At 38.8% G+C, this 23,418-nt stretch overlaps 1 protein-coding gene across 4 annotated transcripts in view; it reads right to left on the bottom strand.

Annotated features, from left to right (window-relative positions):
- TAB2 (TGF-beta activated kinase 1 (MAP3K7) binding protein 2) overlaps positions 1-23,418 on the bottom strand; it is a 68,725-nt gene that overhangs the window by 32,147 nt on the left and 13,160 nt on the right. The window contains exons 1-2 of one of the 4 annotated variants that reach the window (XM_051614824.1): positions 4,168-4,595; positions 3,178-3,315 (exon numbers count right to left, since the gene is read on the bottom strand). The exons of 2 other annotated variants lie outside the window; for them this stretch is intronic. The gene's annotated coding sequence lies outside the window, so the exon portion shown is untranslated. Of the gene's footprint in view, positions 1-3,177; positions 3,316-4,167; positions 4,596-23,418 lie in introns of those variants that run through there. One more of the 4 variants, XM_051614822.1, reaches the window with a different exon arrangement.

Below are 23,418 nucleotides of genomic sequence, written 5' to 3'. Positions count from 1 at the left end.
CAAACACTAGTATTAGAAAAACATAATCCCAAAAACCCTGATACTAACAAGGTATTTCAACTATTTTCTCATTCACATTATATGCTGTGTTCTTTTCTAATCCATGCATTATTTTTCCATAAAGAAATAGCTTGCTTATAATATTGGCCTAAAATCTTGTTATAGCACACCTCATGCTATTGCCAATGAGATTTTCTGAAACAAAAATGTTCACCCCAATATTTTAAAAAATTAAGATGAAGCTTTCTTGTGACTTTGACTGCAAAACATTAGTTTACAGAAAAAACTACAAACCGTTTGCATCCCTCTCATTTAGGCATACAGAAGGTACAGGTCAGTTCCTGGTTTTACGAGAAAGTTATTATAATTATTTTCCTGATTCCATTAAGTCAGTCTCCATTTTTTGCTTAAAAATCCTATTCCAACAAAACCTGGTCTCATCTTTTAAAAGCTGACATAGTCAGCATGGGGTGGAGGGGAAGAGGAGGAGGGAGAAAAGCCAAGCTGCCATATATAAAAAGTATTTTCATTGAACTCCAAAATATAGGCTATGATTTATCCTCTTCTTCCACACCTCACTGCTTTTTCTCTTCCCCCCCTTTTTTTTTTAATTAGTACTCAAATGCTTACATGAATATATAAAGAATAAAAGTGAGAACATTTCAAGTTCAGAACTAGTTACACCTTTGACAGATTCAAATCAAAACTTAGGTGTTCTTATTTGGAAAATGTTCGCCTTCAGCATGTATGGTCTTATTATTTTTTTTTCCTTGTTACTTTTATGCCTCTTGAATCTGATTAAACCAGACAAGGAGGTAATTTTAGCTGTGGTTTAGACAAGCAGATGAAACCAATTCAGGTGTGCAGGGTACAGCCCCACAGTAGGGGGCAAGTATCCAATAGGAGTGGCAAGTGGCTGTCTAAAGTTGACAGCTGAATCTTCTCACTGAGGATGAAATATAACTAACCGTAAGGGAACTTAAAGGATAGAGGGCTAACTTTAGCCGTAAGCAGATGTTGGAGAAACAAAAATGCTATGTCTGGAAAACTGATTTAGAAGGAACTATGATCTCTGCTATAAGACTTAAAAGAATCTTCTAGTTTTCTTTGTAACCTTCCCAGAATAGAGTCAACCAGACATCTTTTCTCCATCCTTCATTTTTTATGTTGTTCTAAGGGTTGTTCCTACTGCAGCAAGAGCAAGACTGATGCCGATGTTTTTAAATACAGTCATCATGACACAGTGCCAAAATCTCCTCAAGCCATACAATGAGAAGGGAAATGTATATTAACTTTCTAACTCAGTCAATGAGATGCGATAACATTTCACAAGGCAAGCAAGAAAAGTCACTAGTGTGAGGAATTCTCATTACTAAATTAAAAAAGTTAGCTCCTAACAATAGGTATATTAGAATACTACTACTACTTCAAATTCTCATTTTCTGCTACAGTAAGGCTACTACAGGAAATAAAATTCCTATGAAGTATATTCCTGCTGGGTCTTTGCCCTCACAGCCATGTTATGTACTGCTCATTATATTCTACAAACAATGCAATAACTGAATAAAAGGCCTCAAAAAGGTATGATTATACCAAAGGTAAATTAAATCTAGTTGTGATCTCTCCATCAGTTATGAATTTAAGGGTGGTTCAGTCATATAATGATAGCCAAACTCCACAAACAGTACAATTTGCTTTTAACTATTCCTCATTTGTATCTTAAATTGGTGTGTAGTGTTCAACAATTAATATATCTGCTGCAGAGCAGACTATATTATGGTGAAGTAACTCAATAAAGACCTTAAATAAATACCCACATGAAGTAACACTGCTTTTGAAATAATCAAACCAAACAAAAACAAACACAAAACCCAACCAATAAAAGAAAGAAACAAACAAAAAACAAAAAAAAATCAAGCTCTGGGAAATAAAAATATTCAGTAACATCACAATCGAGACATATAATGACACACATCACAAGTCCTGGCTAACACCATGCAGTGACTTCACAGTAACGCCAGGAATAGAACTGCACACTCTCATTTTTAACACATTGGAACACAACCAAAGAAATGATTTCTCTCTTCTTATCGTACTCCAGTTCATTCATCATCTTTCTTTCATATTTCACTAGAGGAAACACTACACCTCTGAACGGTATCTTCCAAATAGTCTTACCAATGTAATCTCTTTGCTGATCTCATTTTAAAGTATAGCAACAATTCTAGATTGTGAAACAAAATTTTTCCAGCTCGTAGGGTCAAAATCTCTGATTCCCCATGTGCTAAGCAGGCACTTAGAGAAGAACACTAACATTTTGCAAACATTTATATCAAGGCCTCTCATATCTGTGGCAGTCAGCACTGGTATACAATGTGCACAAAAAAAAAACAATTCAGCTTGCTGAAGCCACATTCATGTAGCATATCACTGTGATTTCACATACTCTGAGAATGTCTGAGTCATACAAAACACCACTCAAAAGAAAACTGTTAGAAGTAAACAATTTCTGAGGAGTACCACTGGCTTTAGAAAAATTATCTGCTCAGAGGAAAGTAAAAAGATACCAAGGGTAGCTTGTGCAGCTGAGTTTTAAGTCTGAAAGCTATTGCAAAATACAAACCATATGATTTCGAAGCAAAATAATCACTTATCACCTTCAGTGTTCTTTCCTATACAGTATAAACAGTTACCTTTATGTAAAAATATGGATTATACATTGCATGCAAGCACAGTGTGAAGTTCTGATGGTGGAATTTGTGATCCTACTTACACAAAAGCTATTACTCAGAGCAGTAAAATGTATCATCACCGACCTACAGCTGCATGTTTGGACTTCTAGTGCACTGTGTTACAAGACGAAGAAGCTGTTTTACTTCCTTCTAGTTGTCATGTATACTCACGACACCAACACAACTTCTAGTCATCACCACACAAGTTTTTGTTTTTCAAGCCACTGAATTCACAACCAGTATAAGCCTTCATTACAACAAACCAAATCCTTTCATTCATATTTCAGTGAAGATGTAAATTAATTTTAAGTTGTTTGTCTAGTATTTGTAACTCAGTATCATTAATTAACCGATTAAGATTACACTGTGGAACTATAACTCCTGGTATATCAAAGTTTTTATGAAACATTAATATAGAAATCATTCATATGGGTAATTTATGTACATTTATACCAGGCATGGCATGATGGACAAGAGGCACTTAAGACAGTCTGAGGTCCTGGTTCTCTCAAGAGTTAAGATCCTTTCCTCCTCTCCGTTAGTACCTCAGCTGGCACTTCCTCTCTCTCCCTTGAGCAATTACCTGTATGAAAAAAACCAGACTTATGTAAAATACATTTTAGTCTACTTAGTAATCTCATTGTTCTGGGGGCTAGGTTAATTTTAACCTTAATCAGTTTCCCAGCCTTGTTCATCACTCTGCCAATCTAATGCTTATGCCAGCTGGAGCAATACAGGCTGGTAGTAGCTATGCCAGCAAAAATTCTCAGAACTATGATCTGAAGATGAAAAACTATTTCACAGAATGCTAATGCTTGCCTTCTTCCTGATGTTAGTCTCTAGAGAAAAAAAACATTACTTAGTGCCAAAAAAAGAAGCTTTTGGAACGTTTTTAAAAATATGTCTAGCAAGACAGGTACTTTGTTCTTATTTACAAGTCAAGTGGAAGGAAAACAAATGTAATACTTAGAAAGCTTTTAGCTGGTGCTTTCACCTTTACCCACAGAATAAATAAGCTGTGGAAGACTAGCTAATAATACAAAAAATATACAATTTACAAAGAAACTGGAAGTTTGGACTTTCAAATAAAGCATCAAACAACAAAACAAACAGTTCTATTTCATATATATCAGACTTCAGAAAAATATTCAGTTGCTGAGCAGCAAAAGGCTATGGGCATCTGTAGCAGATTGACGACAACAAAGGAACAGCCACAGAGCCCCTCACTCAGCTCTCTCTCTCTCTCACACACACACACACACTCTGGCAGGAGGAGGACAAAGCTCATGGGTTGAGACAAAGGACAAGGAGGGTTCTGCACCAATTAAGGTCCCAGACAAAACAGACTCAACTTGGGGAAAAAATAACAATTTAATTTCACACTAATAAACACACATAGGACACACACAACAAGTGCTTGCACATGTTACCCTACCCCTCCCTTCTTCCTGGGCCCAAATCACCCCAGCAGCACAGGGGGAAAGGGGATGGGGCTTAGAGTCACTTCACAGGCTGGTGGTTCTTGCTGCACCATCCTCCTCAGGAAGAAGGATTCCTTACTGTTCTTCCCTGCTTCCCCTCAGGGTCTCTTCCCATAGCATAGAGTCCTCCATAAACCTCTCCTTCATGAGTCCTTCCCACAAGGTCCGGAGCTGCTCCAGCCTGGGCTTCTCAGAGTCACAGGCTGCTTTGAGAACAAACTCCCCTGGCGCCAGGGTCTTCCAAAGCTGCGTAAGTCCAGAGTCCACTGGCAGCAAATCCCGTGGCCACAAAATCCAAGTCCACTGGCCAAGTTCACCCTTCCTGGCACCTTCAGGGAATGTTCCAGCACGTTCCTCCATGAGTGCAGAGGGACAGCTGCCATCTCGCCATGGGTTGCAGGGAAACTTCTGCTAGGGGACCTTCTTCCTCATCGACCACCAGTACGGCTCTCCTTCCCCGCTGTTCTTTCATATGTTAATCGCAGAGGCACATCTATTGTCCCTCTAATGGCTCCTTGGTTGGGTTTGGAGCAGGGGGAGCTTCTCAGCTTCTTATGGGAGCCACCCCTGAGGCCCTTCCCCCGCTACCAAAAAACCCACCAAACCAATCCAGAACAGCATCCCATTAGATTTTAATGTTTCACTGATCATCTGTTAGAGAAAGTTTTGCAAAATAATTTATCAAAATATGTAATAAAAGTAACGTTTTAGCTACATTTTGAGAAAGTATACTTGAAAAATGTACTAAACTTGAAAATGTACTAAACACTACAAAAAAATCAAGCAAATACAGATGCTGTTAATGTCACAAGTAATACATACCCGTTTTTAAGTAGTCTAGAGCAAAATAGAGAACCAAATGAGTAAGAAAGCTTTTAACTTTTGGCATTAAGCTTCTCCCCTAGGGACAGAACAGGCTGTCCCCACAAAACTAGTATTTACCAAACGTGGCTCAGTGATGAAATTACACTTTCCCTGGCATTTACCAAGTAGTGAATGCATATGTCACAAAAAGCCACAAGGAATCTAAAAAGTAACTTCAAGTATTCTCTTTACTTTCCACGTACCTAAAAATAACAATTAACTAAAATAATTGGTCCAGGATGGTAATGATACTGATTGTAACGTGTCAAAACGCATTCCTGTGTGATGTACTCCAGGTGATCCTGCTTTGGCAGGGGGGTTGGATGAGATTTCGAGGTCCCTTCCAACTCTTAAGATTCTGTGATTCTGTGACAAACAGAACTCTTCTTATAATTCAGATTGTCAAACTAAGAGAATGATTTATGGCAAAAACATTATGCATGAAAAATAATTTTTTAATAATTACATGATAGTTTAAATTTATAATTTAAATAATTTTATAGCAATACATAGTTATTTCATAATCATAATAAGTTTTTTTAAAAGAGAACTGTGCTCATTCAGATTAATGACTCCACAGGTGACTTTCATCACACTCTTCCTGAAGTTTCATTATTTTCCATTGTTCTTTAGTTAACATTTGCATGCACTCAAGCAAAACAGTAATCTCAAGTTTTACCAAAACAATTTAATTAATTCCCCCTTCACACTCACCCTATCCCAAAACACTACTTCAAAATATTGTAGCTAAAATCTGACTTAAGTAAAAACACCCCCAAAACACTTCTAAGAAACATGTAGAAACATTCTAGGAAGCACTAGTCTCACTTTGAGCAGTTGCAAACAGACGGGAATGATATAATATAAAACTACCTCCAAAAGCATCCCTGACAAAACAATATTGAGCTGGAGTATCTTCTCAACTTGGACCTACAACTCTGGAATACTTTGCAATAAAAAACAGTTCAATTTTCAATGAACAACTGAAAAGTTTAGGTTGAAAGAGACTTCTGGAGGTCAACAGATCCAAACACCTATTCAAACCAGGACTAACTTCAGGTTTACGCCAGCTGCACAGTGCCTTTACCAACCACATTCTGAAAAATCCCCAGAGACAGAGATCCCACCAGGTTTCCGTAAAACCTCCTCCAGTGTCTTATCACTCCCACTAAGAACTGTTTCCTTATGTCTAATTGGCATTTCCCTTGTTGCAACCTATGACTTCTCTCGTCATTCTGCTCACCATCTGAGATGAGCATGCCTCCCCCAACTTATCTGTAATTCCCATTAAAACAATGTACGACTATAAGTCCACCTTTAGCCCTCTTGCCCACATTAAAGGAAGATGCTGAGTTTCCTCATCCTCTTCACATGTCACTAACCACCTCAGTTGCTCTCAGCTGAACTTGCTCCCATCTGTCAGCTTTTCTGGCAATGGCAGGCTCAAGACAGCCAGATGCACCCTCACAAGGATACAAGTAGAAAGAATCAACACATGCTGCAACATGGTCACTATGCTTGCTCTTATGTTCAGTCTGCAAAGAGCTTTTGCCTATGATTTGAGAAGACTTGACACATTGTAAAGTACTTTGAAGCTCATTTAGATTCACAGCTGCTCTTTGAAATATGCTTTTTTTAAAAAAGGTTAATTAACTTGAAGCTTTTACAGCGCTTTTGTATCAGCAACTGTATTATAAATTAAGTAAAAATAGGTAAGTAAAGAATTAGATTAATAAGTATACAGTCATAAAATAATTTTAGCTGAAAAAGACCTTCAAGATCAAGATCATCAATCCCAACTGTTAACCCAGCACTGCCAAGTTCACTACTGAGCTATGTCCCTAAGCACCACATCTACACATCTTTAAAATACCTTCAGGGATGGTGACTCCACCATTTCCCTGAGCAGGCTGTGCCAGTGCCTAAAAACCCTTTCAATAAAGAGATTCTCCCCAGTATCTTATTTAAACCTCCCCTGGCACAACTTAAGGCCATTTTTTCTTGTTCTGTCACCTGTTACTTTTGAGAAGAGACCACCCCCCGCCTCAGCTACAGCCTCTTTCAGGTAATTGTAGGGAGTCTCCCCTCAGCCTCCTTTTTTCCAGACTAAACAATCCCTGTTCCCTCAGCTGCTCCTCATAAAGACTTGTGTTCCAGACCCTTCAACAGCTTCCTTGCCCTTGACATGCTCAGGGACGTCAATGTCTTTCTACTTGTAGTGAAGGGCCCAAAACTGAACACAGTACCCGAGATGCAGCCTCATCAGCGCTGAGTACAGGGGGACAATCTGTTCCCTACTTCTGCTGGCCTGTTTCTCATAGAAACCAGGATGCTGCTGGCCTTCTTGGCCACCTGGCTGGCCACTGCTGGCTCATATTCAGCCAGCTGTAGACCAACACCCGCAGGTCCTTTTCCTCTGCTCTGCTTTTCAGCCACTGTCTCAAAGGCTATAGCGTTGCCTGGGGCTGCCGTGACCCAAGTGAAGGACTGGGGACTTGGCGTTGTTGAACTTCATATAATTTGCCTCAGCCCATCAATCCAGCCTGTCCAGGTCCCTCTGTAGAACCTTCCTTCCCTCACACAGATCAACACTCCCACCCAATTTGGTGTCATCTGCAAGGGTGCAGATGACTTGCTGTCTACTGAGGGTGCACTCGAGTGCCTTGTCCAGATCATTGACAAAGATATTAAATAGAAATACTTGCTCTGCTTTTACATGTGTTAATACTTTCAGTATTTTAATGTACTTTTGATTATTTTGTGAACACACAACTACAGAAACGGATTGAGTTTGACAGCTGCCTACTTAAGAAACTGAAATGAAGAAAAACATGCAGAGAAAAAAGAAAGTTTCTTATAGCATATTCAGCCCCATAAGTGTCTTAGGAAAAATTATAAGCCTCAAAGCATTTTGTGATGTTGATCCCAAATTAAATGCAAACCTCTGTGCCAAGAATTTATCTGCTACTGTTGGGCTCTGCACGGAACCTTAATCAGTAGCTTATGTGAGCCCCGAGTCCTTTTTTTCCAGAGAACTTTAGATCATAGAATCATAGAATCCTAGGGGTTGGAAGGGACCTCGAAAGATCATCTAGATCCCCCCTCCACTAACTACATGTTCACTTTTCAGTGGAATTTAGTTCCGTTTCAATAAGACTTATTTCAAGCCCAGAAACATGTTTGCTCTAGACATCACAAATAATCCATTTAAATATCTGAAATCCAAATTTTAAAATGTCAAACTTCTTAATGCCAAAATTCAAAGCCACTGCTAACAATATTTTCACAGCAGGAGACCTTTGGATGCCAGTATAGACAGTGGAAAAGATTTTTCAATATAATGTACTGAAGTTCAGACAAAATTGTCAGGCCTCACATCTTCCCATGTCATAGCAGCTGGCAGATCTTGCTCTGCTGTTGTGGACAAATGCAGGATTGTTGTCTACTGACAAAGAGAACAGTAAACCTTGCAAGTGAAAGTGCTTATAGATATAAAAAAGGTCTTCTCTGAGTTGTTACTGATGCTAGTCATTATGAAACCAAGGGAAAAAAAAACCCAAACAAACCCAAATGAAAACCTAGTGGTAAACTTAATTTTCTCCCCACTGCCTTGAAAAGCATCTTCTTTCCAATAAGGAATGGAAACTGCTAACTTTCCATGTAATAAAAGTTACCACCATGCTGCAAATGAATGATTAGTTATTTTAAATGAGGTGGTATAGTTAATTTCTCATGTGGAAAAAAAGTTATTAAAAATATTTTGAAATGCTGTGGCTTCCTCTTAATCCTACAGATCTTCCAGAAAACCTGATTGATTAGTCTCTAGACAGACAGATATGCAATCACTTTTGGTCATTATCTAAGAAGTCCTCCGAACAAAAGCAAAGACAACAACCTAAGAAGTAATATAGAAAGACTACACCTCCTTTGAGTGTAAATGTCTTTTGACTTTGCCCTTAAAGCCATGTTCAAGCTGAAAGAAGTCAGCAACTTGTCATTCGAAATGTCACATCCTCATTCTGACACTGTCAGGGTACACTTAACACATTTTAAAAAATAAGTAGTTCTAGTGATTGGGTCAGAGCAAATAAATCAGAATAAAATTCCAGGCATCCCTGGAACCTGGCCCAGTATGCAGATGACAAGGCCTCTCACTCCCTATTACTATTTAATAGCATTAATGACACTCACAAAGACTTCTTAACCATTTCAATGGGAGCCACAGTGTAGGCTTGGTTAGCCACAACAGCTTGGTTGACTGGTGTGTAACAGTAACTAAATCACATACAGATGAATTTTCAAGACATTGCAGCATGAGTTTTGCCTTTCTAAATCAATGAGAGCTATATAGGTTTAAAATACACAAGTAATTTTAGCCTCTGTAAGGGAGGATAAGTCATGCTGGACACACAGCATCCAAGGAACCAATCAAAATAAAAAGCAAGTCTTCCACAGAATCCACTGAATTTGTCATAATGCAACATCATACATAATTACATCCAATAAACCTACAGCCATTCCATTTTACAGTGTTAAAACATATTCTGAAATATTCACAGTTGCTTCATTATTTCAGCTACAGTAAACTCAATCCCTTTTTACCATCAGAGAATCCTAACAGGATTGACTGTGCCAGCCAGATCAAAACTAAATACCAGTAACACCAATCTTAGAAACAAACTACCAGCCTGTACCTTTCAGGAACAAATCAAACGAACATACTCAAGAACAACAAAATCTAAGGTGAACAATTACCATTTCAGGTATATAAATTTAGAATGAACTGTGAAATGCTCTTAGGCCTCAGTTAATAGTAAAATTAATATGTATAACGGTAGATTAAATGACATTCTATCCACTGTATTTCACAGAAAAAACTAACAATTATTCCAACTCTACAACAATAAATGTAACTTGCCTTTTTTTAAAAAAGCATGCCATGTATCACAAAAGAGATAAAAGGCACTTGTTCTCAAAACTTACAATTCTACAAAGAAATATCCCTTACAAACAACTCTGGCAATTAGAAATACATTTCTTAAAGATTCAAGAGCAAGAGAAACTACTACTATGGCAAAATGTGTTGTGCATATGCCTTTTTCCAACTTTAGAAGAAATTCTGCATGAGTGTTCTCTATAGCTTCTAATCCATTGCATAATTTTCTCAAGTATCAGTGATTTTAGCAATTTCCTTCTTGCACAGATCAGCAAGCTTACCCACATATTAAAATGTCTCTTCAGTGCTTAGGAAAGCTACAAAAAGTCAGCAAAAATCTGCCTACAAAGAACAGTTTTGTGTTTCCTTTCCAAGCCACAAAACGTAGAAGTTCAGGAGCTGCTTCCCCCCTCCCCTCCATTTTAATGAAACCTTAAACTGCATAATTAGAAAAAGTTCTTTCTAGTTGTTGTCATAGGGATAATGAACTCTTAAAGGAATATGCAAAGCATCAATTTATACTGTAACATTACCTTACATTTCTCAATCAATTTGTAATTGTTTGGCATTAACATTACATGACTATTTGATAAAAGCATTTAGAATAACAGTTTGTTTAAAAACCTTTGATTTCTCACTTTTGCTGTTCTCAAAGCCCATTTCAGATCAGTATTTGAAAGATGAACTGGGGAGAAGGAACTCCAAACACTACTAAATAATATCAATGAAACTGTTTTATAGCCACATGTGAGCTTAGGTATTTATCAACTTAAAGAGAATAAAAATAAGAAATACTGTAACATTAAAAAAAAATCCTATAAAGACACTATTAGTCAAATACGACTGAAGAAGGCCCACTGTAGCTGAATGGTACCTGAATATAAATAAATGTAACAACCTTTAAAAAAATATATCATATGTAGCAGTACTCAGTATTACAAATTTTAAAACGAAAGCATAAACATTAAAAAATCCTTAACTATTCCATGTAAGGGAGAACAGTGTCTTTCCCCCCATTTATAGCACAAGACCAAGAACTGAAGTAAACTGACACTTCAAATGATAGAATCACCAGATCAGAAAATAAAGAATCTAATTGCATGGGTGCAGGAAATTTGACAAGTAATAGGACAGCCCAAGTTTCTGGCCAAAGAATCAAAACATTTTGATGCTTTCTTTCCCAAAAGAACCCATAGCTATATAACCACCTTTTTAAGTGTGTAGTGGCAAAAAAAGGAATTATTAAGAAATCACATATTAGCTCCTGAAATCTTAAACCTATTATTAAGAGCTTTTAGCTTCTTTTCATATCTAATCCAGAATTGTGACTTCTTGTAAGACTTCCTGTTGCCTTCACCTTCAAAAATAGAGAACGTTATTGGTCCCTCATCATCTGCAGGAATACCAACGTTACCAGTTAAAGATGGAATATGTTTAACGTTGAGATAGTTGCTTCTAAGTAGACAGCACAAATAGAGGATTCCTTAATTTTATAGTTCTTCCATTTTCCTAATGATTCATAGTAGTTAAAATTATTTTTTATGTAAAGAATAATTTTTTATACAGAATCAACAAACATACATTGTGTATCATACGTATGATATATTTTGACAACATAGAAGTATCACAGCAAAACCCTTTATTATCCTTTTCTCCATTTCATAATCAAAATAAACTCCACTGATGAAAGCTGCATCTGTGTGAGGAATATTTTGCCAGTATAGTATAACTGCACCAGCAAAACATTTAGAATACACAGATTAAACCACAGGCTACAGTTTCACAACACTTTTTCCACTGCAGTACCAGCTTAAGCAGTCCTCATCTCTCAGCTGTGCTGGCACAACTGTTTGTGCAGCTGAGCAGTGAGACCGGTCAGGGAATCGATCCAGGTCAAAAATAATATCTTTCTGATGGTAAATTCCACAATCTGCTTTGCTGCATAGCCACCTGAAACCTTAACTAGTTATACTAATGCATCTGAGGGGCAATGCAGGAATAAGAAGCTAAGGTCAGGGCAGCTCATACTAGTCTTGATATGGAAAGAAATGCTCACTAAACTACACCTTTGGTCCTAAAATATTTTTGCATTCCCTCATTAAGTGCATTATCCAAACATTGCACACTAAAAAAGAATACTACTGCACAAGTGTAAAAAAAGCACAGGAAGCTTCCATCCGCTTTTCAGAAAATACTACGCAAGGGCTAGAAAAAAATTTAAGAAACTTTTTTTTTTTTTTAATGGAAGTTGCAAACTGTATCACTTTCCCCCTCTCTCACCATTGTTTCCCATTTGTGTGGAACAAATGTATTCTACCATTCACTGTTTCTTTCAGCAGTTCACACTCAAAACCTGGTATTGGATCTCTGCCCTTCAGGCAAACAGACAAGATTGTAGTGCATTTGTTCTCTTAATAAATCCTGGGAAAAGGAAGGAAAAATTAACTGTAAGCTACAACAGTGATACTGGTTTAGTGCACCTTTGAATGTAAACATGTATTTTTTGTGCTGTGATAAAGTAACAACAAAACTAAAAAAAGTACAACTCATCTCACAATCCTAGCTACCCTGTTTGTATAAGATCTACACCCGTAGCTCCTTGCTGACATTTTGACCAACAGCAGCAATAGGACAAGCCTTTCTCTGTGCGATCTGCCTCACAACCTCAAGTTTTTCAGTCCAAAGAAACTACTGGATAAACACATCCACAAGGTCACAAAAAGGTACGAGCTCTTGCTGGTTGCACTCTACTGATAGAAATGTTTTCTACTCTTGGGGACAAAAGCTATTAACAAACTCCTAAAGCTTATTTACTATGTGAATAAGGCTTCCAGACAGAAGCTGGTCTATGAGCATGGCACACAGCTGTCTCAATCATGTTCAACAGCAGTATGCCTGGCACATCCATCTTCCTCCTCCTGGTTACAACACAATTTTTGAAAGTTGTAGTTAATACCCAAAAGCAAGCATATGCTTTTACATAAAAGGAAAAAAAAACCCTGAATTTTAGGAAGTCTGTCATTTAAGTTCATAACTTGTTCACACATACATTCTTCACACTTAGACAAGTTTCCGTATATATGTCAGAAAAGTTAATAAATGAAATGCATCACTTTAAATGTTTAAACTAAAAATCTATCAAACCACTAAATCCAACTTTTGTAGCTTCTTTCTAGAATTTGCTCCAAAAGCACTGAGATTTTAAGACTATCAACTTACATGAGTAAATGTATTTTCACCTGTTAACTTCAGATGTTTATAATCAATTTTCATTCAAAGTACAGTTCAGAATGTCAAGGAAGGAATACTGTAATTAAGGACTGAGCCTTATAAAAAAAAAAAAAAAATTGTGAATCAATATTATTGCCAAGAATACACTGCACTCTTTTCCAGCCATCACTAGAAAAAGGGAACTTTTCAGAGATGGAAAATGAGCAACAGATTTTGTTTAATATTTTGATATTTTATTAGATTTCCAATGGATATTACAACATAGCAAATCAGTGACAATGATAAATGACAGTCTTTTGACTTGAGACATTTTTTTAAAAACCTCAAGCCGGAATTAATTTTGTGTGAAACACTGACACAGGCTCAAATCAGGTTAAGACAAGTTATTGTCTATCTTGAATGCAACTCGACTTATCCCACCATAGATGTTTATCCTCCCAGGATTAAAGGTTGCACAATTCCAAATACATCCAGATAATAATACTAGCAAAAAGTGTGCACTTGTTCAATTAAGCAGTGTATTCATCAGACCCAGACTAAAACATCTGAAACTACTGATTGCCCTGTAGCATCACTCCACAGTAGTCTACGCTGTAAAGGAAACACCACACTAAGTCTTGAGACAGTAGGCTGATTCATCATCCGGTCTGCAAGTACCTTTTTAGGGGTCAGATTTCACTGCACAACCATTATACTGAGAATTCTGATAAACTCAGAGCTAACCTAAATTGTAGTCTGTGGGAGTCCATGAACATACAACTTAATTTAGATAGTTGTTCTAGCAGCTTCTCACAGCTGTGAAAGACCAGGTAAGAGTAATTAATTTTCATGTGCTCAAATACATAATCCAACACATATACTACATGCTTATGCACAAAAGGCAATTATTTTTAAATGTATGTTTTCTCTGATTTAAGTCTTACCATATTGTTATGATAATACAGATACACCTAAACTAACCTACCTTCTCACAAGATCCTACAACAGTTGAGCAAACAAGAGCAGCTTGCTGTTACTCAGAGGAGTTTCTTTCTAAATACTAATGCTGAGTTCTTTTGGTAAGTGTCCTCAAGTGAAGTGCATCACAACAACTTTTGCAGACAGTTCTGAGATAAATCCTTTAAACAGGACATTGTCTGTTAAAAGCTACCACGTTATCTTAAGTGAACTTTCTTCATGTCTTTATCACATACCTGTCCTCATTCCTCTGTCCCCTCACACCTCTACTTAAGTCAGTTCAACAGATGGCTGCTGCCACCTACCGGAATACGGCTTCCTCTCCTTTCTTCACCACGATAACTTTTCTCTGACTTTTCTACTCACAAGACCCTTTGAAGAAGCAATTCCATCTCCTAGCACATCCGGAAGTTATTTTTTGATGGGTGAGGGGGAGCCTGAATCAGTCTCTAGCGAATTGAGATGGCTAGAAGAGGGGTCTAAGTAGTGCCAATACAAGCCCACCTGTAGGGGAAGAGTATGGACCGGGTGTTTCCCTTGTTAACAGGAGGTGACTGTTGTATTAGCACTTCATTATTTCCAATTATAGGAACAAGCAGAATGACTGCTAACTCTAGAGCTAACAGCCAAATAGCATGTTGCTCATTATAAAGTGACTACTGCTATCATTAAATGTGTAACCGCACCAATACTGTTTACAGAAACCATAAAAAGTTGGGTTTCTCAAGCCTACCACTTTCACATACACATTTAAAGATACTTGAGCTTTTAAAAATGCTTAGCTTACACTAGGTACCTTCTGTAATTCTTGATCTTGAACCATTTTGTCATTAAAATATAGCCTTGAGTACTGAATTAATATGAAGTAAAAATCCTATACAACCGATTCCAAGCTTTCAATGAATTTCCAAAGTTATGACAAACTACTCCTTTCTTAGCAATTGGGCTAGTACCCATCCGTTTGGTAAGAGAACAGAAAGCAACCTCCAATTCACCTTTCCACTAATCTCCTTAAAATTTTATTTATATATCCTGACATTTCAAGTGAACTAAGGCAAAGAGACTAAAATCAAGACAGCCTAAGTGTTAGATATGCTATGAACACATCCACAGAACAGTTCTACCCCACCATGGAAAAATATTAATAAAGTATGTCATCCACATCATGAAGCAAGAACAAGACGTATCACGTTACAGAGCTGTACAGGTATCTGGTAATTCACAAAAATAACAGTTTTGGTCTTGGCATCAGATAGGCAATGGTGGCACTTCTGCTCAGATCTGCCTTTTATCATTCAGTTGTGAAAACTCCTCAGAATACCAATTTTTTAATTAGATAGTTTTACAATTTTTACTCCACTCAAATGTAGTTTTGTATCAATTACAGTTACCATCAGCATGAAGCTGACTAGAACTGCTTTCAAGTTTTTAAAGTTAAGGAACACTGATCAAAAAAGAGACTGTCACAATGACATAAAAATAAGCTTCGGTTTTCAGCAAGAAAGAAGGGAACTCTTATCAGTGTCATTCACTTTTCTCTCTTCCACTTTGTTTCATTCAAAACAAACAGCAGTTATACCCTTTAACGGAAAAAAATAAGCATTAGAGGCTTAAGTTTTAGGAAATTCTAAGGTAAATGGGAAGACAATAGGCTCCACAGAGTCTGCTTAACAGCATGAAAGGCAGGAGAGTAGAACCAGTCTAGAAGGTTAAGACTGAATAGCTGTCAACTCAGCAGAGACTTTCAGTTTCACATTTGGCAGTAATGTGTTTCTACACATTCAGACAATTTTATATGACTGGAGGACTTGGAAGGGAAGGAACTTGTCTTACTCTTCAAGTTTTGTTCCCATTTCTCTTCTGTTTTCCCCTTTAACTTCCACATCACCCAGAGTCCATCCATTCCAAAGATTAAAAAAAGGAAAAACACAGAAGCATTGAAAATTAATCCAGAAAACCCTGGGTCCTTCTTAGTTGTTGGGTTTTTTTTTTCCCAAAAATTTTTAACCTTTAATTTTTGTATGTGCAGGCTACGTTCTGCATGCTTGAAGAACAGAAGCTTCTGTTTTAAGAACATTCAAATTCTGACTTCAGGAGCCAGGGCTCAAAGAACACTAACTGTCACACAACTCACTTAAAAAACACTGGAGTTAGCATGTTTCTTTTGCTACTTACTGATGTCATCTCTTCACGCACATACTACCAGTAAGCAAAAAAATACAATAAAAAATCTCAGAAAAAATATGTTCAGAAACCAACACTTAATTACCCTACATCCACACTCTGATCTGTTAAAAGATGCAAGCACAAGATGAAATTTCACTTCCCCATCCTAACAGAAATTCCAATTGCTACAATCAGCATGAGAAAACCAGATACAGATATAGTTTGAAACAGACCTGGCACTATAGGGTGGAAGAAAAAGTTAGAAACAGGTATAGAAAGAGCACAGTACAGATTCCCTTGTAGGACACTCAGGAAAATTAGGAACAGAGTAGAAAGGTCCTGAGAAACAATCACGAACCTCACATAGCAGACAGTTTAAAGTGAGTTTTGGAGGGGGACAGGTGCGTTAATAACACCTACTAGAAACAGTCTTTGACTACCCTGTGTCGTATTCCTTTAAATTATGTGTTACTGATATAAATCCTATCAACTACTGTGTATAACTACAAGTTCCTAATATAGAATTCCATGTACCTACAACTTGCTGATCCAGCTTTTGGAAATTGCATCTGTTCTTGAAAGACAATTTTACTGGCTCCTCTGCTAGAAATCTTATCTACTTCAAAATGTAAGACACCAGTATGATTTTAAAACTCAGATGTCAGTGTCTCCCCCTCTAATTCCAGTAGTCTTCAACATTTTATATTTCATTCGCCCAGTGTTGTAACTGCAATAAATTGTCTCAGCAGCTACCTACACAAAGTTGGATGACGGATTTAACGTGTAGGGATAACAAAAAAGAAAATTCCCCCTTTCTTTGGTCAAGGAAAGAAAAATTAAATGCAAACATGATCATAACCAAGACAACTAGAAGTCTCAGAACAGATTATCAGAGACCACCTCCCCACACATATATAGTTGTACAGCCTGATGTCCTTGACTCATTATTTGCTCAAATATTGATAAAATCAAATGTCTGTTCTCCATGCATAATGTTAAAGGTAAAAATAAACAATGCACATGGAATAACAAAAGAATTAATTTATGTTATCAAGACATTTAAGTAATTAAATTGCAAATACCTGAAAACTATAATCACGGGCCCTTAGCAGGGCAAAGATCCTTAGAACATCACTATGCCTAACTGCTGAAGAAAGAGGGACAAGAAATTAAAAAACCTTTCCCTTATGAACATCTATAATCACCAGGCTTCTTTAGGAAAAAAACAACAAGCAAATTGCTGACAAAAAGCTACCAATTCCTTTCCCTCCTTTAAAAAGTGAAGAAAAAAGCCTTAAATCAGAACTGTCAGAGATTTGACCTTAACCATAAAAGACAATACACTAATAATTTAAGCCTAATCAAAAACTAATTGGTTCAAAATATTCAGGCAGAAAGTTACATTCTCCAGCTTTTCACAGAAATCAGTCTCCATCTCCTTTTTTTACACCTTCCACATACAGCACAATTCTTCTTGCTCAAAAGCTTCAAAGTGTTTTATTAGAGACAATACCACTTCAAAGCACTCATACTAATTCAATCCAGAAAATAAAGTCAGTGTATTAAAATGTTTCACATATTACAAAGTATATCACACAAAATTATGATACATGTGAGTCTCCTGAAAAGAAGTCAGACTATTTTTGAAATTTAAAGTTTTTTTCTGAGGTAGAAAATGACTAGCTACAGTTATTAATCATAGGTTTCTCTTATTTCAGTGAAGTAAAAGCAGATTTGCTCTAATGAAGGCAAGTATTTTTTGTCATTTTAAGGATTTGGGGAAAATTTCCATGCAAGAGTTTATTCAAAGAGGTGACCTTTAGAGAACAGCAGGCTTAAAGACACAGCGTAATATTTAAACACATCATTAAAAGATACACCCAAAGACCAAATAGAAAACATCTTCAGTTTTGTGCCTCACTGTTCTTCAGTTTATATTTTCCCGAGAAAATTACTACAATTATCAAAGAAAAAAGCTTTTATTTTCCTTGCTAGGCTTATAATAAAAGTTAAAACTCTCCTTTTTTTGCATCTTGTCACACTTAAAAGTTTTTCCAGTTACACTTGGAACTGGCATAGTAGGACAAGCCTCAAGGTGTTACCATAGAATAGTTAGGGTTGGAAGGCACCTTAAAGATCATCTAGTTTCAATTTCTCTGCACTAGGAAAGACAACTCCCACTGAACCAGGTTGCTCCAAGCCCCATCCAACCTGGCCTTCAACACTTCTGGGGATGGTGCACCCGTAACTTCTCTAGGCAACTTGTTCCAGTGTCTCATCACCTTCACACTAAAGAGGACACACACAACACAAAGAGCAGTGCTTGCATGTTACCCTACCCCTCCCTTCTTCCTGGGCCCAAATCGCTTTGTTCCCGGTTTCTCTCCCTCCATACCCCCAGCAGCACAGGGGGGTGGGGATGGGGTTTAGAGTCACTTCACAGGCTGGTGGTTCTTGCTGCTCCTTCCTCCTCAGGAAGAAGGATTCCTTACAGTCCTTCCCTGCTTCCCCAAGGGAACTCTCCCATGGAAGAGAGTCTTCCACAAACCTCTCCTTCATGAGTCCTTCCCACAAGGTCCGGAGCTGCTCCAGCCTGGGCTTCTCAGAGTCACAGGCTGCTTTGAGAACAAACTCCCCTGGCGCCAGGGTCTTCCAAAGCTGCGTAAGTCCAGAGTCCACTGGCAGCAAATCCCGTGGCCACAAAATCCAAGTCCACTGGCCAAGTTCACCCTTCCTGGCACCTTCAGGGAATGTTCCAGCACGTTCCTCCATGAGTGCAGAGGGACAGCTGCCATCTCGCCATGGGTTGCAGGGAAACTTCTGCTAGGGGACCTTCTTCCTCACGGACCACCACTCTTTTTCTTTTAAGTGCTCCCTCTGCCCAGGTCTCATGTCAGTTCTTTTGTTTGTTAATTGCAGAGGCACATCTATTGTCCCTCTAATGGCTCCTTGGTTGGGTTTGGAGCAGAGGGAGCTTCTCAGCTTCTTATGGGAGCCACTCCTGGGGCCCTTCCCCCACTACCAAAAAACCCACCAAACCAAACCAGAACACCTTCTCTTCTCTAAGCTGAACAACCCCAACTCTCTCAGCCTGTCTTCACAGCAGAGATGCTCCAGGCCTCTGATCATCTTTGTGGCCCTCCTCTGGACACCCTCCAGCAGGCTCCATGTCCGTCTTGCGTTGAGGACTCCAGAACTGGACACAGTACCCCAGGGTGGGGTCTCATGAGAGCGGATCAAAAGGGGAGAATAACTTCCCTTGACCTGCTGGCCACTCTTCTTTTGATGCAGCCCAGGACACAGTTGGCTTTCTGGGTCGCAAGCACACATTGCTGGCTCATGTTCAGCTTCTCATCAACCAGAACCCCCAAGTCCTTCTCCTCAGGGCTGTTCTCAATCTAATCTCTACCCAACCTGCAACTGTGCTTGGGATTGCCCTAACCCACGTGCAGAATCTTGCACTTGACTTTACTGAATTTCATGAGGTTGGCATGGTCCCACCTCTCAAGCCTGTCAAGGTCTGCCTGGATGGCCTCCCTTCCCTCCAGCATGTCAACCTCACTAAATGTTAAACAGCACTAGTCCAAGTACCAACCTCTGAGGAACACCACTCATCACTGTTCTTCATTTGGACATCGAATCACTGACCAAAACTCTTGGAGTACAACCAGCCAGCCGACTGCTTATCCACTAATCCATAAAACCCGTATCTTTCCAATTTAGAGACCAGGAGTTGTGTGGGACAGCGCTGAATGCTTTGCACAGGTCCAGGCAGATTATGTCAGTTCCTCTCCCTTTGTCCACTGACACTGTGATCCCACTTGTAAAAAGCAAGCAAATTTGTCAGGCATTATTCGCTCTTGGTGAAGCCATGTTGGTTGCTCTGAACCACTTCCACATTTTCCATGTGCCTTAACAGAGCCTTCAAGAAAATCCACTCCATGATCCTGCCAGAAGCAGAGGTGATGCTGACTGGGCCTTAGTTCCCCAGGCCCCTTTCCCCCTTTTTGAAAACTGTGGTTATGTTTCCCCTTTTCTAGTCAGTGAGAATTTCACCTGACTGCAATGACTTTTCAAATATGATGGAAAGGGGCTTTGCAACATCATCCATCAGTTCTCTCAGGAGCCACAGATGAATGTTTTCAGGTCCTTGGACACTTTCAGGTTATTTAGATGATCTCAAACCTGCTCTTCTCTTGCAGTGGATGGGTCTTCTGACTCCCAGTCCCTGCCTTTGCCTTCTGCAACTTGGGTGGTGTGGCAAGAGTCCTTGCCAGTGAGGACTGAGGCTAAAAAGTCCTTGAGTACCTCAGCATTACCCATATCCCACACGAACAGGTCTCCTGTTTCCTTCTGGAGAGGGCCACATTTTGCCCAGTCTTCCTTTTATCACTCACATACCCATAAAAGCTTTTCTTGTTACACTTGATGTCCCTGGCCAGTTTAAATTATATCTGTGCTTTAGCTTTGCAATCCTGATCCCTGGCTGCTCAGACAACTTCTTTGTACTCCTCCCAAGCTACCTGTCCTTGCTTCCACCCTCTGTAGACTTTCTTTTTCCATCTAAGCGTATCCAGGAGCTCCCTGCTCATCCATGAAGACCTCCTGGCACTCCTGTCTGCCTTCCTCTTTGTTGGGATACCCCTCCTGGGCTTGGAGGAGGTGATCCTTGAATCTTAACCAACTTTCTTGGGCTCCTCTCCCCTCCAACCCAACTCTCTCTCTCTCCCCTCAGCCATGACCAGTGATACCTTGTCCTGCAGCCTCCAAAATGGTGACATCCCTTATGTTTAGCTCCCATTTCATAGCAGCTAGATCAGATGAGAGGTGGGTAGGTAGAAGGAGGCTAATGAGCAAAGAAAAAAAATCAGTCACTCCTTAAAAGTACACTGACCGTTTTCAAAACACTTCCACCTTTTGTAGTTAATATCACAGTATCACCTATCACTACCAATTAGTAAAAAGAGTAATGTGTGACAACTAACGGGGGCTTAGATTTTTATGAGAAAGTTTTATGTCCTATTTCCCACAGACATAGATGAAAGCAGAATTAAAGGTCTGAAGCAAATGGACATGTGGGCAGGCAGTCAGCTAATTAAGCAGCAGATAAGTAGCATGATCACCAAATTTCCTCAAACAGAGAAAATATAGGGCAACTTCTACTCCCTTCTCATTTACCCTGGGTGACTCACCTCGAGAACCATCTCAGTTTATTTCATGAACTTAAGAGATTTCATCTCCCAGCAACCCTTATGCTGTTCTCTCCTGGTCAAGGAGCACAAAGGAGTGTGTCAAACATTTTTACTTCTGGGCTGACCAAATACTTCCTTTTTCATTCTTCCCCTCTTTACAAAACTTGAACAATTTATTTAATTGACAGAAGAGGTTCACTGGTAAATTCAGCATTCAGGTGGACGCCTAATGAAAGCCAGACTCTGGCAAAAAAAAAATTCCTTTTTCATCTTAGTCAGGAACTTTATTTTTTTACTAATGTATAGTTTACTCCTTAAAATGTTGTTCCAAAACAATTCAATACCGCTACTGTCATTCCTCCTGCTCCCAGGCAATGCATTCTCCCTCCTGTGATCTACGCAAATGTTGGCACTCATCTGATCCTGTAGCAAGCCAGTTCATGGAGCAAAAAAAGAGCTGGGAGGGTAGGGGGGGATATAAAAGTAGCATTGATTTTCTGCTAGTTTAACTTTGACTCAGAAGAATGCCAGTGTGAACACAGGGAAAGGAGCACAGCCAACTTACACTGATTTGCAACTCACACCCTTAGTTTTTCCTGAAGGCAATCTCGAAGGAGGGGGAAAAAACCAGGACAGGTTGCACTCAACACTAAAAGGGACTCTTCTGATTTTATGTTACCTTTTACAGTATACTAGAATAAACACTTAGAAATTAAACATCTAGCCCAACCACACAAGGCTGTCTCTGGCAGATGTCATAAACAAACAATGCAGGCCTGTAGGGTAACAGGAAGGAAGATAAATGCAAATTCTACAGAAGCAACACAAAGAGGGTTAATAACAGCAAACCACTTCCTTGAGCTATTAGCAGCTATTTGGAAACAACTGTGTTAAAAGACAGCACCTGAAGTGATAGCAGGTGAAGAAGTTTCAGAATCCTTGATAGGACACCACCAAGAGGGAAGCTACCACCAGCATGCAGGGAAGAAAGACTTCCAGCTATTTAACTGAGTGACACAAAGAAAGGAACAGCCACCTAAGTCCACTTTTCTGTCTTTCTGCTTCTTCAGATGGGGAATTGAGGACCTTGGATATAAAGGATGTCCATATTAGGAAAAGGCTTACAGCTGGGCTGCCATAGTTTTAGGCTAACAGAGGTTGACTTAGTATCTAAGTGCAGTTATCTTCACCTGTGAAAACCACACTGGCTGAAGGTCCTAAGGTAACAGAGGACAACTTTGACAGAATAGGTGCCAGGGAAAAGAAGGGAGAAATGCGGTCATGGAAACTGAGTTTTCTTTTAGTTCCCAAAGTAACACATGTAAAGGCAAAACCAAGACCACTACTGCAACATTTGGGAGGAAGCCTCTAGTTTCTGCTTATCTTCTGCCAACTTTATAGTAGTAGGGAAAATAAACAAAAATCTATTAACTTGGGAAAAAAACTACACCAAGTAACAGACCCCAACAGGCAAGAGTCAAACAGAAATACTCATGGTGGTGCCAATATAACTTATATTTCCTGTTGCTTTTCTTCAAGGAGTGTATTTTGTACACAAGGAGGGGACAGTAACAGATGTCTAAACAGCTGTTCCTCTAGTTCCCAATTATTTTTCAATACTTATCATCTTCTAGACTAAAATACAGATTTCCTACCTAGGAACTGATAATACATAATTTTAAAATCAGCTATTTTTTTCTCCTGAGTTGCCCATGCTTCACTATTAACTTTTTTCAAAGAATACAAGAATACCGCTTGTTCTCCAACCTTCTGTAAAGGAAAGATGTGATCACTGCACTTTTTGCTATGTAAGAAACTAACACCACTGACCCATTTTTCTGCACTTCACTCCACACGAT

Source organism: Apus apus, chromosome 3 (assembly GCF_020740795.1).
Source record: "Apus apus isolate bApuApu2 chromosome 3, bApuApu2.pri.cur, whole genome shotgun sequence".
In the NCBI taxonomy this organism is placed as follows: Eukaryota; Metazoa; Chordata; class Aves; order Apodiformes; family Apodidae; genus Apus; species Apus apus.
The sequence above is the reverse complement of the archived record's forward strand: the minus strand, read 5'-3'. Positions and strand labels throughout refer to the sequence as shown.